This window comes from Miniopterus schreibersii (genome assembly GCF_964146895.1).
Source record: "Miniopterus schreibersii genome assembly, chromosome: 6".
NCBI classification, from domain to species: domain Eukaryota; kingdom Metazoa; phylum Chordata; class Mammalia; order Chiroptera; family Miniopteridae; genus Miniopterus; species Miniopterus schreibersii.
The window spans coordinates 47545210-47561594 of record NC_138107.1 but is presented as its reverse complement, the minus strand read 5'-3'; the positions used below and the strand labels follow the sequence as shown (position 1 = coordinate 47561594).

General features: G+C 38.0%; 1 pseudogene across 1 annotated transcript; it reads right to left on the bottom strand.

Annotated features, from left to right (window-relative positions):
• Positions 1–12753: 12753 nt before the first annotated feature.
• LOC308558746 (heat shock cognate 71 kDa protein pseudogene) lies at positions 12754–14609 on the bottom strand (annotated as a pseudogene). Its single transcript has one exon. The product of its transcript is annotated as a heat shock cognate 71 kDa protein pseudogene (transcript).
• Positions 14610–16385: the final 1776 nt, after the last annotated feature.

Genomic DNA, 16385 nt, shown 5'->3' with positions numbered 1-16385 from the left:
CTATTTATGTGTGCCAATATGGAAAAACCACAAGATATAATATAAACCATGATCCTATTTGTATAAAAATTCTATATGTCTGTGTCTAAATGACCTTAATCAGAATATTAATGATGGCTGCTTCTCTGAGGTGAGATTTAAAGCACTTGAATTTTCTCTAAGAGTATGTCTTAGGATGTTTATTTTTATTATAAAGTTATTCATTTTGTAAAAAATAATTTCTGATGAAGTCAGTCCTTTAATTTGTCAATGTGTCAAATTGATGTTTCACAGGAAGTTGATTAATCTCCTTATGTTGTGCTTTGTATATAGCATTTGATTAATACTAAATGATTACAAACTTCCTTCATTGAAAAGTAGTAACCAGAAAAGAGAAAAGACAGGAAAAATTGGCTCCTAGTCTGATTAAATTGTATAATATCAGTGAAATAGCTGGGTTCTTAAAAATAAATATATTCAAGCGTATTAGGTAGCAATGATAATTTTCTTTGTAATAGTTTCTGTATTAACAGCTATTTGTAAATATATAGTAAAAAAAGACAAATATTCATAAGATTATTGATTTCTCTGAATATTTTCAACTATAAGTAATTTAAATATTTTAATATTCAATATATGCTATGCACTTGGAAATTATCCTCCAATTCTCCAATAATTTTATGATATAAAAATGATTATGACTACCAAATGGTTTAGCAGAAAGAGGTCAGGCTTTGGACCCAAACAGATCAGAGCTTGTATCATGGCTCTGACAGATGCTGGCAATGTGACCTTGTCAAATTAGTCTGTGGACTTCAGTTTCATCTATAAAATATGAATAATATTTTTGTTGAAACGTGGTTGTGAGGATTTGAAGTTGTATGTAAGTAAAGCGCCTGACCCAGTGCACAGTAATATTCGGGCATTCCAGAGTCATTGTTGCAATTGTTCACACCTACATAATAATGACAGCCAGCACTTTTGTGGAATTTGCCTGAGAAAGGCTCTGTTTTAAGCACTTTACATGGACTAACCCATCAGTTCTTTCAACAACTCTATAATATTGTTATCAGTTCCCATTTTACAGCTGAGGAAACTGAGATACAGAACGGAAAACTAACTAGCATAAGACCTCGCAGTCTGGCTCTGGAATACATTGTCTCCACCACAACCTTTGCTGCCACGAACTCTATTCAAAGTATCTTTTTATATTAGCACATGCTTTGTAAAGAAGCTTTACCTGATTTACTGATACTACTACATCTTCTGAATAGGCTGTAATTTAAGGATTTAGGATTCGTTATTGTATTATAATTAGTTCTACATTTTTTGATATATTTTCAAATATATATTGCAGGTATAATCTGATAGGTGATCATTTTTGTGTAAGTGGTCTGATAATTATTCAAGACTATTGGTGCATAAAATATTTCTAAACAATCATCCTGGTTTAACCATATTTACAAAATCAATACTTGTACAATGTGTAACTTATTCTTACATAAAAATAATTCACCATACACTTTGTCAAAGATATTCATGGAAATGAATGGTAGGAAGAATGATGAAAACACGACCATCAGTCTTCCTCACATTAAGAGGATTTACATCTTATAGTATATTATGCTTTCAAATAAATAAGCATTCACGTTGTAGTTTATACAAATTGCAGTAACACTGAAATGCAAGAGTTTTCCAAAACCACATGAATATGTATATAATAATTTTTTAAAGTAGTAGCTGCAAAACCTTGGTCGTAGTTTCATATAATATGTTAAGCACTTCCTTCAGAAATGGAAAAGTGACTTATCTGCAGATAATGGGAAGGAGAAAGCCCAAGGTCAGTGCTCCCCATCAGCAGCTCTGCTGATGGGAAGAAAATGACCAGCATCTTTAATCCAGAATTGAGTAAGATCTTCCTCTTTATGTATCATTTAAATGGGAAAATGCTCATATTTTTCCGTTCTTTTTTTGTTGGTCTTTAAAAAATAGAATCATAAGGCTCTTAGAGTCCCCCATCTCTTATAGTCCTATTCAAAAATATATATATATTCTTGAATAATGGCTAGATAATGTGTGATTTATCCTGTTCTAAACAAAAATGGGAAACAAATTAATCAGAAATTTTCTAATAACAAACAACTTCTTATATATCAGACAATAATCTACTCTTTAGCCACATTGTCTTTAAATTAAATAAAGGGGTGGCTTGGGTTTTACATGTTTCAGTGTTATGCACAATACCTAAATGTCATTTCTAATGATCCTTAATGCTACTTTTCTTTTTCTTTATTTTATAGTTATGTTCCCTAAATTAGGTAACAAAAAATCAGTATCAAATATGGTTGAGAGATTAGACCTTTATTTTAACTTATTTTTTAGAATAATATGGGGTGTTCCCAAAAATGTAGACACATTTTGAATAATTAATTCCAATGGGTTAAATCTGAAAAGAAAGAAACATTAATTGAGTTATTAGCTGTTAGGTGTGTCAGACAAGCTTTCTAACTTTTTAAAAATTTTATGTTCATGATCAGTGATTCCTCTGAGCACTTTTCCCTCATCTCTAAGTGCATTGCCCCGCCAGCTCTAACTTGCTTTTAGACAAAGGAAGATTCCAGTGGATATTGGGCTATAAAAGGCAGTCAAACTCAAATGAGAACCTTGACCCCTATTTAATCCAGTAACTCTGGCCAAACTCTCCCTAAATACACGGTATATCTCTTTCTGCTGAATCACAACAGGATTAGCTCTTCTCCTCTAATATGTATATTGATAAAAGTGAGCTAAGGTCCCTGCAACATGCTCCAATTTTTGCCAAAAAGAAAAAATCAAAGCAGAATTGAGAAAAAAGAAATGTGGGGTGGAAACAATAGTTGATGCTCAGAAACTTACAGGCAGAGATCCAAGGATACAAGAAAGGCCACAGAAAAAAGAAATTTGCACAAACGACAGTTGGTGCAATTTAAGGTAAAGTTGCACCTTAATGTGATGATAGTGTGGAAGAAAGGCATGACAGTCTTTTCCATGGTCTCCCTAAAACTCACTTTTGCTGGACATGTAGTTTCGGTGAAGAGGCGCACTTAAGTCTGAAAATTAGCCTGTCTATTCAAAACTGGTGGGAGGGAAGATGGGGGCACTGCGAGAAGCAGCAGGGTGCCCCCGCTCCCAGCCATGGACTCGATTTACTCCTAAAATCCTACGTAGCCAGCTTGGAAAAACCAGAGAAACATACCTGAGTGGACGGAGTGCGAGTGGGGAGCACTGAAGAGACATCACGGAGTCCGGTAGAAGGGGGCCGTAGGAAGGGGGCGCCCCCTGAGGCCTGTGCTAGGCTCCAAGCCGAGGCCTGGAGGCTGCAAAGCTCCTCCCCTCAGGAGTGCGGACGGCATCCAAAAGTGGGGACCCCACACCCGGAGCGACGAGAGGGGAAGGAGCACCCCGTCAGAGGGCAGAGGGGCCCAGGGAAGCGGTGAGTCCCGGAGGAGTCGGCGCCTTCCTGGGAAACAAAGCCTCTAATGGCGGACGGCGCCTTCCTAGGAAACAAAGCCTCTAGTGGCGGCTGCGACTGGCGTCTAGTGCTCGGGGTGCCAACCATAGGGAAGGCTGTCCCAAGGTGTGTGACACCTGAGTGGTAAGGGACCAGAGGACTGCGCTGAGCAGCCTCACACGGGGACCCTCTGCCTCCCTGTGGGGCATTGTGTTGAGCCCCAGAAAGCGCTGAGTCTGCGTGGCGTGGGGGAGTGGGGAGCCCTCCCTCCCTGAGCTCCTGGTGCTGAGGGGCTGGGATCTGTGACCAGCCCTGAGGGTGCCCTCCCGCCCTGAGCTCCTGGTGCCCAGAATCTGGGATCTGTGACCAGCCCTGAGGGTGTCCTCCCGCCCTGAGCTCCGGGTGCGGAGAGGCTAGGATCTGTGACAGCCCTGAGGGGCACCCCAGCTTTGCTGAGACCAGCAGTGCGGGGAGCTACGTGGAGCTGACTTTGGGTCCCCTCCCGCTGGGGGCCTTGGTGCGCGAGCAGCGGGACCTTGCAGAGCGGACTCTCTGCCTGTGTGTTGCTTTGTGAGTTTGTGAGTTTGATCACGGAACTGGCTCCCACCTTCCCGGCGTGCACTGTGCACACAGACCAGCGGAAGCCGCCATTGAGGTCTGCACAGTAGACGGTCTGAGGGGCGGGCCTGGTGCGACCAGCCAACCAGAGCTGAGCAGGGAGGGGCGGAGCCCACCGGCCTCTCCTGGGCCAGGAGCACCGCCCCCAACAGGAAAGGGGCGGCTGCGCTCACTGAGGCCCCAGACACCCCTGAGGGGGAAGGGAGAGCAGCTCACAGGAGGACTTTACAAGAATAAGACTCTCAGGGACTGTTGTTTGGGAGCTGGAGGAAACGCTGAAAACCCCTGCTGGGGGCTGGGCAGGCAAAGGGCCCACCGGAATGTTTTTTAATCGAACTCACTGAGCCCAGGCTGCTGAAACAGCCCATTCAGAAAAGGCAACAAGCTGAAATCAATCCGAAGCTGCAGCAGGACAGAGCCTGGGGAACTAAAATCGGAGGACAGGGTAGGTACTGAGGAGCTGGCGGTGGAGCAGAGACTAACTCCCGCAGGGTGAGCGCCTGATAGCGACACCTCTAAGGGGAGTGATACCCTGGGCTACACTAGCCACCCTGCACCCTCAAGACTCTACAGAAGACTCTGGAGTAAGACCAGGCAACTACAAGGTTGCAAAATAGCTGAGAAGAGGGGGTGGTCCACGGAGAGCCTCAGATCAACCATCTACCAGAGCCAAACCTGGACTTGTGTATCACAGTGGGTGATACACAAGCACCTCCCAGGAAAACTGAAATCAGCACACAAAACAGTGACCCTCAGACAATTTAAGTTGCCCAGAAGAAACTCACCTGATTGACTATCTTTTTTTCTTCTTTTGTTTTGTTTTGGTTTTGGTTTTGTTTGTTTTTTGGTTTTTGGGTTTTTTTGGTTTGTTTTTGTTGTTGTTTGTGTTTGGTTTTTTTTTCTCTTTTTTTCCTTAGGAAGAAGAGAAAGGGGAGAAAATTTGTTTTTTCTTCTTTTCTAAATTTTATAATAATTAAAAAAATTTTTTTAACATTTTTTAACTAAATTTTTTCTCTTTTTTATAAAAGAATTTTGTTTTGCTTAGCTTGTTTTTAGTTTTGTTTTGCTTATTTGCTTTGTTTTGTTTTATCCTTGCTTCTGCTATCAAGACTTTCTTGATAACCCCGCTTAATAACTGGGACTTTATCATTATAACCAAGTTTGCTGCTGTCCTCTATAGTTTCCCCCAAATCTCTTACCGGACTCCCTCCCTGCCTGGGCTTTATCTCTCTGTCTCCTCTTGATCCATTGGCATAACTTTTTTTCTTTTTCTACTTTTCTTTCATTCTTTTGTTATCCTCCCTTCTGTCTTTCTGTCTTTTTGTTCAATTTTTAGTTTCTTTTATTCTCTTTATTGTATTTTTGTTTTCTCATTTTCAACTATTATCCTATTCCCTCCCTTAATTTTTTGCTGGCCCTTCTTTCAAAATCTTTTCTCTGCTTCTGTTATCTCCCAGTAGCTTCTCTATTTTTTTACATTTTAGTTTATTATTATTTTCTAAATTTTCACCAGTATTAACAACAATATACATCTCTCTCTCTCTCTAAGTGTTACTTTTCTTTCTTTCTCTCTTTTTTTTAAGCATTTGTGTGTGTGTGTGTTCTCCCTTCACTCTCCAAGTTCTATTTTCACATGGGTTGTTTTCATTGTGACTGTCAAGATATTTTGTAAGGTACCTCTTGTTTCCTGGAAGTTTAGTTATGTATTGTCCTGCCTTGCCAGCACCCATACAACAGCTTACACAACGAAGTTGGGGCTGAGACACAGTTAGCCAACCTGAGAGGAAGGTCCTCCCAAGGACTGATCAACAACAATCTAGACCCAACCACAACAGGAGGAACCACAAAAGGAACACACACAAGAGGGACACGCTTAGAGCAAAGAGCTCAGAAGTATAAGGAAAACACCTCTGGGCTCCACTGGACCCACAAGACAAAATCCCATCCCACAAGACTGGGAGACAGCAAATATATCTAATATATAGATACCAACACTAAGACCTACCAAAATAGGGAGACAAAGAAACAACGCCCAAATTGAAGAAAAGGGAAAATCGCCAGAAAAAGACTTTGATGAGATGGAGTTAAGCAAGTTATTGGAAACGGAGTTCAAAATATGGATGATGAAGATGTTCAAGGAACTTAAGAAGACACTAGATGATAGACACTAGAGGACCTTAGTGAAAACATGAAAAAAGAGATACATACTATAAACAAAACTCAGACAGAGATTAAAAAATGCTGTATCTGATATCAAGAATGCACTGAAAGGAATTAAAAGCAGGCTCAATGAAGCAGAGGATAAAATAGTGACTTAGAAGACAAGGTAGAAAAAATCACACAATCAGAGCAGCAAAAAGAAAAAACACTTAAAAAGCATGAGGACAGTCTAAGGGAGCTTTGGGACAACATGAAGCAAAACAACATTTGCATTATAGGAGTGGCAGAGGGGGAGGAAAGAGAGCAAGGGATAGAGAACTTGGTGGAGGAAATAATGATAGAAAACTTCCCTAGGCTGGCGAAGGAGAAAGCCACGCAAGTTCAGGAAGCACAGAGGGTTCCAAACAAGAGGGACCCAAAGAGACCCACTCCAGGACACATCATAATTAAAATGGCAAATGTCAGGGACAAAGAGAAAATATTAAGGGCTGCAAGAGAGAGACAAGCAGTGACCTACAAGGGAACCCCCATAAGGCTGACAGCTGATTTCTCAACAGAGACTCTTCAGGCCAGAAGGGAGTGGCATGAAGTTCTGCAAGTAATGAAAATCAAGAGCATGCAACCAAGATTGCTTTATCCAGCAAGGATATCATTTAAAATTGAAGGTGAAACAAAACTTAGCTAGTCAGAAATTAGAAAAATGGACTCCTACCTCTTAGATTTGACTTGGGATGGTAAATACACAATACAATATACAGATGATGTATTATAGAATTGTCCATCTGAAACCCATATAATTTTATTAACCAATGTCCCCACAATAAACTCAATTAAAACATAGACTCCTAAACTGATGAGTATATTTATAGAAGAAAATGCTTGTTCTTTACTCAAGAAAAAGCTGTCATTTCCTTTTTCAGCTCCTATCTACGTTTGCTTTGTATAATCTTAACAAGTGTGGTTATGCCATATTAGCACAAGCAAATTAGAAATAAAGAAGCAGTACACTGACAGGGAAAAAAAAAAAGTGACAAAGAGCCTGGGAAGACTGAAAAATATGAAACAGAATCAAGCTTTTTCAACAGGGCAATATGGGATCAATTAGCATGAGCAGCAAGCCATATGGACAATAAAACAGTATAGTAAATAACAATTACCTAAGGCTTGATTAAATAAACAAGAATGTGTAAAAGGTAATTTTGAAATATTTTTAATTCTTGGGGGAAATTACAGTATTGAGAAAATGGTTATCTAAATGTCTCATTCACCAAGAAATCTGGATGGTTAAGTTATTGATGCATCATAATTATAAAGAATTGATCTATGTATTATTATCAGACTTTGAGTTGCTACTAAATCTTGGGGAGTTAACAGTTATCTTTTCAACTTTGGATATTGAATCACAATAATGAAAGCACACAAAACCTCCATATTTGTTTTGTTTTGTTTTGTTTATAGTTGAAATACTCCAGTAGTGAGTTGCACACTATGAGAAGTGTCTTAAATCTTCTAGATTTCTAGTTAATTTAGGACACTGAAATAAGTAGCAATTTACTCTAATGGAAGGGAAAGTTACTTGAGTCAGTAAAACTTACTCTGTGAACCTCTTTGAGGACAAAGAACATTAGCTTATGGCTACAAAAACCTGAGGATGATCTTATTATTAAATAATGGAACACTTGAAAACCCCAAGCTTCTTAGTATCAAGACATCCCAATAAAATGTCAGGCTTAAATACAAATTTCTATTAATTCTTTAGAGAAAATGTTCTATAAATATATAAAAATTATATTACTTCAAATTTATTTACATTCAATTTTGTCTATTCCACTTTCATTTCATATTCTTGAGAAGGAAATTCAGAAGCATACTGGCACCAATACTTTTATTTTGAGCAGAATAATGTTACCTTACAAGAAAAGCAGTATAAGCCGGAGTAAGAATTAGTTATGCTCTCAGACATTGCTTAATGAAAACATGAATAAAACAATACAAACTTTCAGGAGGTCAATTAGACATTTGTAATGTACATACACTTTAATCTAGTAATTCCTTCTTAGGAAAAAAAGTGAACAAAGATGACTATAAAAGACTGCTTATCATAGCATTATTTTAATAGAAAAAAAACCACAAAACACCTCAAATGTACTACAAGAGTTAAATATGGTGTGTGTGTTTTTATTGTGGCATATCCATATAATAATTATATATTGGAAATATTAAATTTATCTGGAAAGATTTCATAATATATTATGTGAGAAGAAACAGGCAAAAAGCCCTAAGAATTATCTGATTCCATTTTTTAAAGGATGTTGTCTGTTTCAAAAGATTTTTTAAAATGTTAACAGCCTTTATGCCTAGATGATATTTATTTTCCTCTTTTTTCTATATTTACACAATTTTTCAATGAGCATGTATATATCATACAAACATAGAAAAATATAAGTATTGCAAAAAATATTTGTTTTAGTTTATTGTATTGCTAAATGCAAATAGCTACTAATTAAGCTTAACACAAAAGTATCTCATGTTAATCAAGTTTAATTTCATAAAATCACTGTGTAATTGGCTTTTGTTGACTTCACCGAGGCTAACGCCATCATCTCACCTGCTGTACATCTTTGACCTTTTATTTCTATAAGGGTATGATTTATTTTCATAGTTACAATAAAAATGAATACTATTCTAACAATGAGATGAAAATAGTTTTACAACTTTAAAAAATCTATCTTGAATGTGTCCAATGATTTAATTAAAATAGTTTTCATAAGAATGTTGTTTATAATTTTTAAAAAAACCTAAGGCTCAATAGAAAATTTTACAAATTGTCACATATCCATACAATGAATATGTAATGCTCTATAGTACAGCATTAAGAGTAATGTTATAGGTAAATACCTAATGACATGGAAAGATCTTTTCTTAAATAATGGTATTTATACCAATCTATTTTTTTTAATGTTTTTTAAATTGATTTCAGAGAGAGGCTAAGAGAGAGGGATAGAGAGACAGAAACATTGATGAGAGAGAAACACCGATCTGCTGCGTCCTGCACACCCCCTCTGCGGATTGAGCCTGAAACCCAGGCATGTGTCCTAACCAGGAATGGAACCAGCAACTTCTTGGTTCATGGGTCAATGCTCAACCCCTGAACCACTCCAGCCAGGCAACACTAACCTATTTTTTATTTGTAAGCAAAAATATTTGCATAGGGAAAACAGGATGAAAAGATTAAAACCAAAATGTCAATGATGATTTTTATTAGATATTGACATTGGAGAAATTTTTATTTTCTTCTTTTCTACTTATTTAACGTCTAACTTTTCTATAACGAACAAGTATCAGTACATAAAAAGAAAAGTTTTTTAAATAAATAAAAATTGGGAGAACTAAGAAATAGATAACCAAATATAAACTATACTAAAAATAAAATATTCTAGATATTTTACAACTTTCAGATGGAACCATTATATTATTTTTCTCCAAAGTCAATTCTCTCAGATATTTTACATATAAACTTACCCTGAAAGACACGTAAAGACAGTGACATTCAACATCAGATGTTGTATGGAGTGATTCTTAAATTTAGTTAAGATCACAGTTACAGACCTTGTGACAACCAATACTTAAAATTTTCTAGGACGCAACCATCTCTATGTTGATTTCTGGAAGGTGCTTGGCTGTGAAGGTGATCTCTGCAAGTTGCTGTCTCAACTGAGTAATTATCTGGGCATTTGTACCTACTAAAAACAGTTTTTTGGTTTTGGTTTTGTTTTTAAAGAGAAAGCATGGTCCCCCTATTGGAGGAATCCCTTATGTATACCACTATGTATCCCTTATGTATACCACTATGTATCCCTTATGTATACCACTATGTATCCCTTATGTATACCACTATGTATCCCTTATGTATACCACTATGTATCCCTTATGTATACCACTATGCAGGTGCTCATCCTCCCTCAGGCAGGTCAGGCTCCCTTTATTTCATGATGATATGTGAACCCTTTCTCCTGGACACAGTGCAGATAAAACACTGCATCTTCATTTGAGCTGCAATACAGAGCTTATATACTTCATTCACTTAGTAGTGAACTCAGTCTTGCTTATGATTGAAAACTGAGATGATTAACATTGGTAAATGACCTCAGTTTAAGACACATGTGAATCATAATTCCTATAGGTCAAGTTAAGTGATGAGAAAGCAACATTTTTAGGTTTAACTTCATTTTCTCACCGATGCTTTCTGTTTCTGAAATTTAAGATTCAGTTATATATACTCAGCCTGGATGCATAATAAAAGAAAATGCCATATGTCGAGGAGAGCTCCGTATTTTACCAAATCACACTTGAAGATACGTGTTATAATGCTAAATAACCTTACTAAAAACAGCCCAGTAATAAATCAATCCATTTTAGACATTTATTAGACAAAGAAAGCAAGGTGCCCTTTAGCCTTTCTTTTTCTTTTTTCTTTTGTTCCATGGAAGCTCTGAGTCAAATATCCAGATATTTCTTTTGGCCTTAATTGTAAATATAAATAAGGTATTGTTCCTGACTTCACTTAAATCCTTTCTGGAGGTAATAAGTGCCTATATTTGGCAAGACTGAGACTTTCAAGGGTATCTAAAAATTTAGACCATTGATTGTTAAACTATGCTCTGTGTAATCTTAAAGCCTTTATAATACCCCAGGGGCCACCATGAGGGCCAACGGATGAGGACTTGACTTCCAGCCTCAGGTTCAATCAAAACAGTTGATCAGAGTTTATTTACATATTAGAATTTCTTAACACACTTATTCTACAAGAGCATTCCAAGGAGAAAAAATATTTTTTAAAACATTTTACAGATGTGGAAACTAAAATCCACAGTACAGTATAAATTCTAAAGACACAAGTGATGGTGATGATTATAATATATTTACATATACATAATATTCATGATATCTAAAATTTCTAAAGATACTGTTGGCCATTTTCTAAAGATGTGTAACTGGGATTGACATTAGTGAGTATAGGAAAAATGAAAGTTAAATAAGTGAAGAACTAGTTAGAGTTCCTGGCTGGGACTCCTTACTGTCTTTCTTCCTTTCCAAGAATTCCATCCTTCTAGCCTTTTTAATGAGTGATGAGGAGTCAGGGAATAAAGATGAAGGTGTATTCTAATAATTTTGCACTTTAAATGATATTAGGAGGCCTAAATGCTTGCATGTGGTTAGTCCATCGTTAAATCTTAGACATTTCGGTGTCTGCTTTCTGTTAGATGCCGAGTGTATGCCAGGTTTCATGAATTTGTTATTTAGCTTGTGCTAAGCACCACCACCAGTGGTTTTAAAAAGCCTCAGTAAAATGTGGTCTGTTTTGCACAGCCTTGTGGGGGGAAAAATGCATTTACTTTTCTTGCCATCATCTATAACTTCAAGTAATTCAATATTTTATCCAACCTCTAAGAAAATCTCACCCTTTAATAATATTTTGCCAGCCTTGGAGTTATTACAATTATTTGATTGCTGTGAATACAGCAGAAAAATAAGAAAACTGCTTATTTCAGTTTATACCTTAGGCAGCAAGTGTCAGATTGTTGACTAAGATTGTCTAAATATCTGTGTGCAGCCTTAAAAAGAGGATTTTTTAAATTACCTAATCCACATAAGTTTCACCTATCATTGCTTGTGTTTTCCTTCAGAGTCAACCATTTGTATCATTTTTGGTGCCCAATCAATTGCATCATTTCATCTAATTCCTTTCACTTGCAATTTAATCAAAAGGAATGTGCAACCTTGGTTAATTCAAAATGAACATAGCTGTTTCTTTTTATCCTTTTACCCATCCAGAGCACAGTTGCCATTGATTTCAAAGGGATCATTTGATTCAGATTAGCTCTGCACGGTACAGAGCAAGATAGAAAATGAGTGGCTTATTAAGAGTGTGAACCTATTTCTTTTATGAAATGTCTTTGGTGAATTCCACTTAGCTGCTCTTTTCAGGTAAAGCCAACTCTGTACGGTGTCTATGTACATGAACCATGTGCACCTGCTGCCATGAGGAGACAATCTCACCTCCCTCCAGACCTTCCACCCCAGAAATTGCCACTAAATTAGTGGTTCTCAACCTCAGCACTATGGACATTTGGGTCTGATAATTCTTTGTTGTAGAGAAGGAATGATGTCCTGCACATTGTAGAATGTTCAGCAGCATCATTGGCCTCTACCCATAACATGCCAGTAGCACCCTCTGGTTGTAACAACCATTAGTGTCCCCAGACGTTGGCAAAAGTCCCCTGAGGTACAAAATCATACACAGTTGAGAATTTCTAGACTAAACCAATGGTTCTCTAAGTGTGGTCTTAGAATCAGCAACATCACACAAAAACCTATTAGAAATGCAAATTTGGGGGTCCTACCCAAACCTCCGGAATCAGAAACTCCCAGGATGGGGCTCAGCAATGTGTGTTTGGTGTAAGTTGGTGGTCTAATTTCATCTTTTTGCATGTACCTATCCAGTTTTACAGCTTCGTAATAATGGGGTTGCAGACTTTTTCCAACTTTTTCTGCTGATGTTCCAACTCTCCTTTTTCTGCATTCTGGTTCTTATCAAGCCAGTTGATCATTTCATTGCACTTGTCAAGAACCTTCTATTTGTCCTCTTCATTGATATGCCTTGAAGTTTTTCAGCTTCAACAGTTGCTTTCATGTCCGATGTGTAGGATCCAAGTGAATTCTTGGAAGACACCTTGTCCCGCTGCTTCTCATCTTCAGCCTTGTACCTTCTTAGCTTCCTGGACCATGCGCTCAATGTCTTCCTTGTTCAGATGACCCTTGTCATGGGTGATGGTGATCTTGTCCTCTGTTCCTGTGCCCTTATCCACAGCAGAGACATTGAGGATGCCATTGGCATCAATATCAAAACTGACTTCAATCTGAGAACACCATGAGGTGCAGGAGTATGCCTGTGAGTTCAAACTTGCCAAGCAGGCTGTTATCCTTGGTCGTGGCATGCTCACCTTCGTAAATCTGAATGAGCACACCAGGCTGATTGTCAGTGCAGGCAGTGAAGGTCTGTGCTTGGTAGGAATGGTAGTATTGGCTTGATGAGGACTGTCATGCCTCCACCAGCAGTCTCAATGCCAGGGGAAAGAGGAGTGACATCCAACAGCAGCAAATCTTGTACATTTTTGAATTTTTCTCCAGAGAGGATGGTTGCCGGGAAGCTGCACCATAAGCAACAGCCTCATCAGGGTTGATGCTTTTATTCAACCTTTTTCCACTGAAGAAGTCCTGTAGGAATTTCTGAATCTTGGGGGTATGGGTAGAACCACCCACCAGGACAATATCATGGATCTGGGGTTTGACATCCCAAAGGGCTTTCTCTACAGGGTCCAGGGTGCCACGGAAAAGGTCAGCATTCAATTCTTCAAATCAGGCACGGGTGACAGAGGTAGAGAAGCTGATTCATTCATAGAGCAAATCAATCTCAATACTGGTCTGGGTGCTGGAAGAGAGAGTACACTTACCACGTTCGAAGCAGTACGAAAGCGACGGACAGCACTCACTGATAGCCTTCTTATGCTTGCATTTGAACTCTGCAATGAAATGGTTGACCATTCTGTTGTCAAAGTCTTCTCCACCTAAGTGGGTGTCCCCAGCTGTAGATTTGACCTCAAAGATTCCATCTTCAATTGTGAGGATTTACACATCGAAAGTGCCACCTCCCAAGTCAAAGATCAGCACATTTCTTCCAGCTCCAACCTTTTTGTCTATGCCATAAGCAATAGCAGTGGTAGTTGGCTCATTGATGATTCTAAGTACATTGAGACCAGCAATAGCACCTGTATCTTGGGTAGCCTGACGCTGAGAGTCATTGAAGTATGCAGGTACTGTGACCACAGCATTGGTAACAGTCTTCCCAAGGTAGGCTTCTGTGATTTCCTTCATCTTTGTCAAAACCATAGATGACACCTCCTCTGGATAGAAACTTTTGGTCTCTCCTTTGTATTCTACTTGGACCTTGGTCCTGCCAGCATCATTCACCACCATGAAGGGCCAATGCTTCATACCCAATTAGAGAGCAGCAGCATCAAATCTATGTCCAATCAAGCACTTGGCATCAAAAACTGTGTTGGTAGGATTCATTGCAACCTGATTCTTAGCAGCATCACTGATCAGTTGTTTGGTATCAGTAAAGGCAACATAACTTGGGGTGGTTCGGTTTCCCTGATCATGGGCAATTATTTCCACTTGTCCATGCTGGAAGACACCCATAGAAGAGTAGGTGGGGCTAAGATCAATGCCAACTGCAGGTCCCTTAGACATGGTTGCTTGAGTGTATGAATGGCTTGCAAAGACCAGACCAGAACAGCTGCCCCCGCATTCAATGAGCCTGCACAAAAATTTGAAAGGCTATTCTAATATCTTCTAAAAAGATGCAAAAATTATCTTAGCAAGTCATAAATATATCCCTATTAAGGGATCTGGTATTTGCATTTGAATGGCTTCTATCAGGCTCCACAAACAATCCAGTACACAATTCCTTCAAAATGAGCTGCGATCAGAAACTACAGAAATTACTCTTGATATTAGACCTGGTGCCCTATTCATCTGGACAAGGGATAGAAAGTAATGATACATGAGAGGAGCAAGGTGAAAACAAATGAAAGAAGTCACTCCAATCTCTCTGAGGCAAATAAACCCTCATTTATTTTAACTATGGTTATCTAATTGCTACTTGAATATCCCATATTCACATTAGCACCTGAACTGAAAGGCACTCACTACTAAAACAACTGAAAGGACTGAGGCCCAAAGACCTTTAACCTTAGTTATAAATTAGCCCCTTAAATGTAATTAATTGATGCTGAATTCCTGATGTGCTTAGTAGAGATGACCAAACTTATTTTACATGCCAGACAAGAGCTTGTACCCATGAATGTGGTGTTTTGCTCACATACAGGTTTTGTCCTCTTGCACACTGTATTCCATGAGTAACAGCATTGATACAAATGGCAGTTACTATAAAAAATCATGTTATATAAATGTCAAGATTCGTAACACTGTCCTTATTTTTTCCTTTCTTGAAGTGCCTTAAAAAAGAAATTACTATCTTCAAGTTTTTCTCCATTTCCACAATGTATGTTAATCAGAATCCATTATAAACAGGTATATTAGAATACATATAAACACACACATACTACACACACATACATATTACTGTAAATGCTATACAGAGCACTGATGTTTTTACATTGTGATTACACCTGACTTATGGCCTGTTTGATTTGTCTGAAGTGAAGGTCATTGACTACTTTCCGTGGTAGATAATTACCGAGTCAATTGCGCACCATAGTATTTCCTTGCGAGAATGTATACATTGCATTGCTATGTAATCCTCTCTCTTCCTCTGGCATTTATAGCACTAGTTCAAGAAAATTTAAAAAGGAAAAAATCAGGCATCATTTTTATATACAATAGTCCCCCATAATGTTTTTTACATTAAATTAAGATATATACCAAACTATTTTGTAATTTAAATATACTTCATATTTTTCAAAGAAGGCGTAAGATTTGTTTTGCATTTTTACATGCTAGTCACACACACTGCTGAAAACTTGATGATATGTTGCAAGAAGATGAAAATAGTAAAATGAACTTACTTTTTAAATTGCAGTACATGGCATAGTTAGCTAACAGGGACAAACTTAAAGCTTCCCGTAATAGGAGAATATTAGAAAGAAAATATAATACCATTATATAAATTATGGTATTCTTTCACCTTTCAATTAGGGTCATTTTTCTTGGAGAGAAAGGCATACAAATACCAAAAAAGACATCAAAAATGCTTAAAGACACTTACATGTCTGAAAGGTTTAAGAAAAATTAAGACTTTTGTCTGGTGAAACTACTCTTATTACAAGGAGAAAACTCAAATCTCTACACCTCTGGCCTCTGTTCTCTGCATGTCTCTCAGAAATCTCTCAGATGCCTTGCTGCTCTTTCAATTGCAACTTAGCCTTGCCAGTAAATAACATTCATTAAGCATCACTGGGTGCTTAGTAAATGTTTCTGAGCATTATGACAGGTGCCCTAAGGAGATGCAATGGAAATAGGAGATGCAGCCCCTGACACCAAGGAACTTCCAATA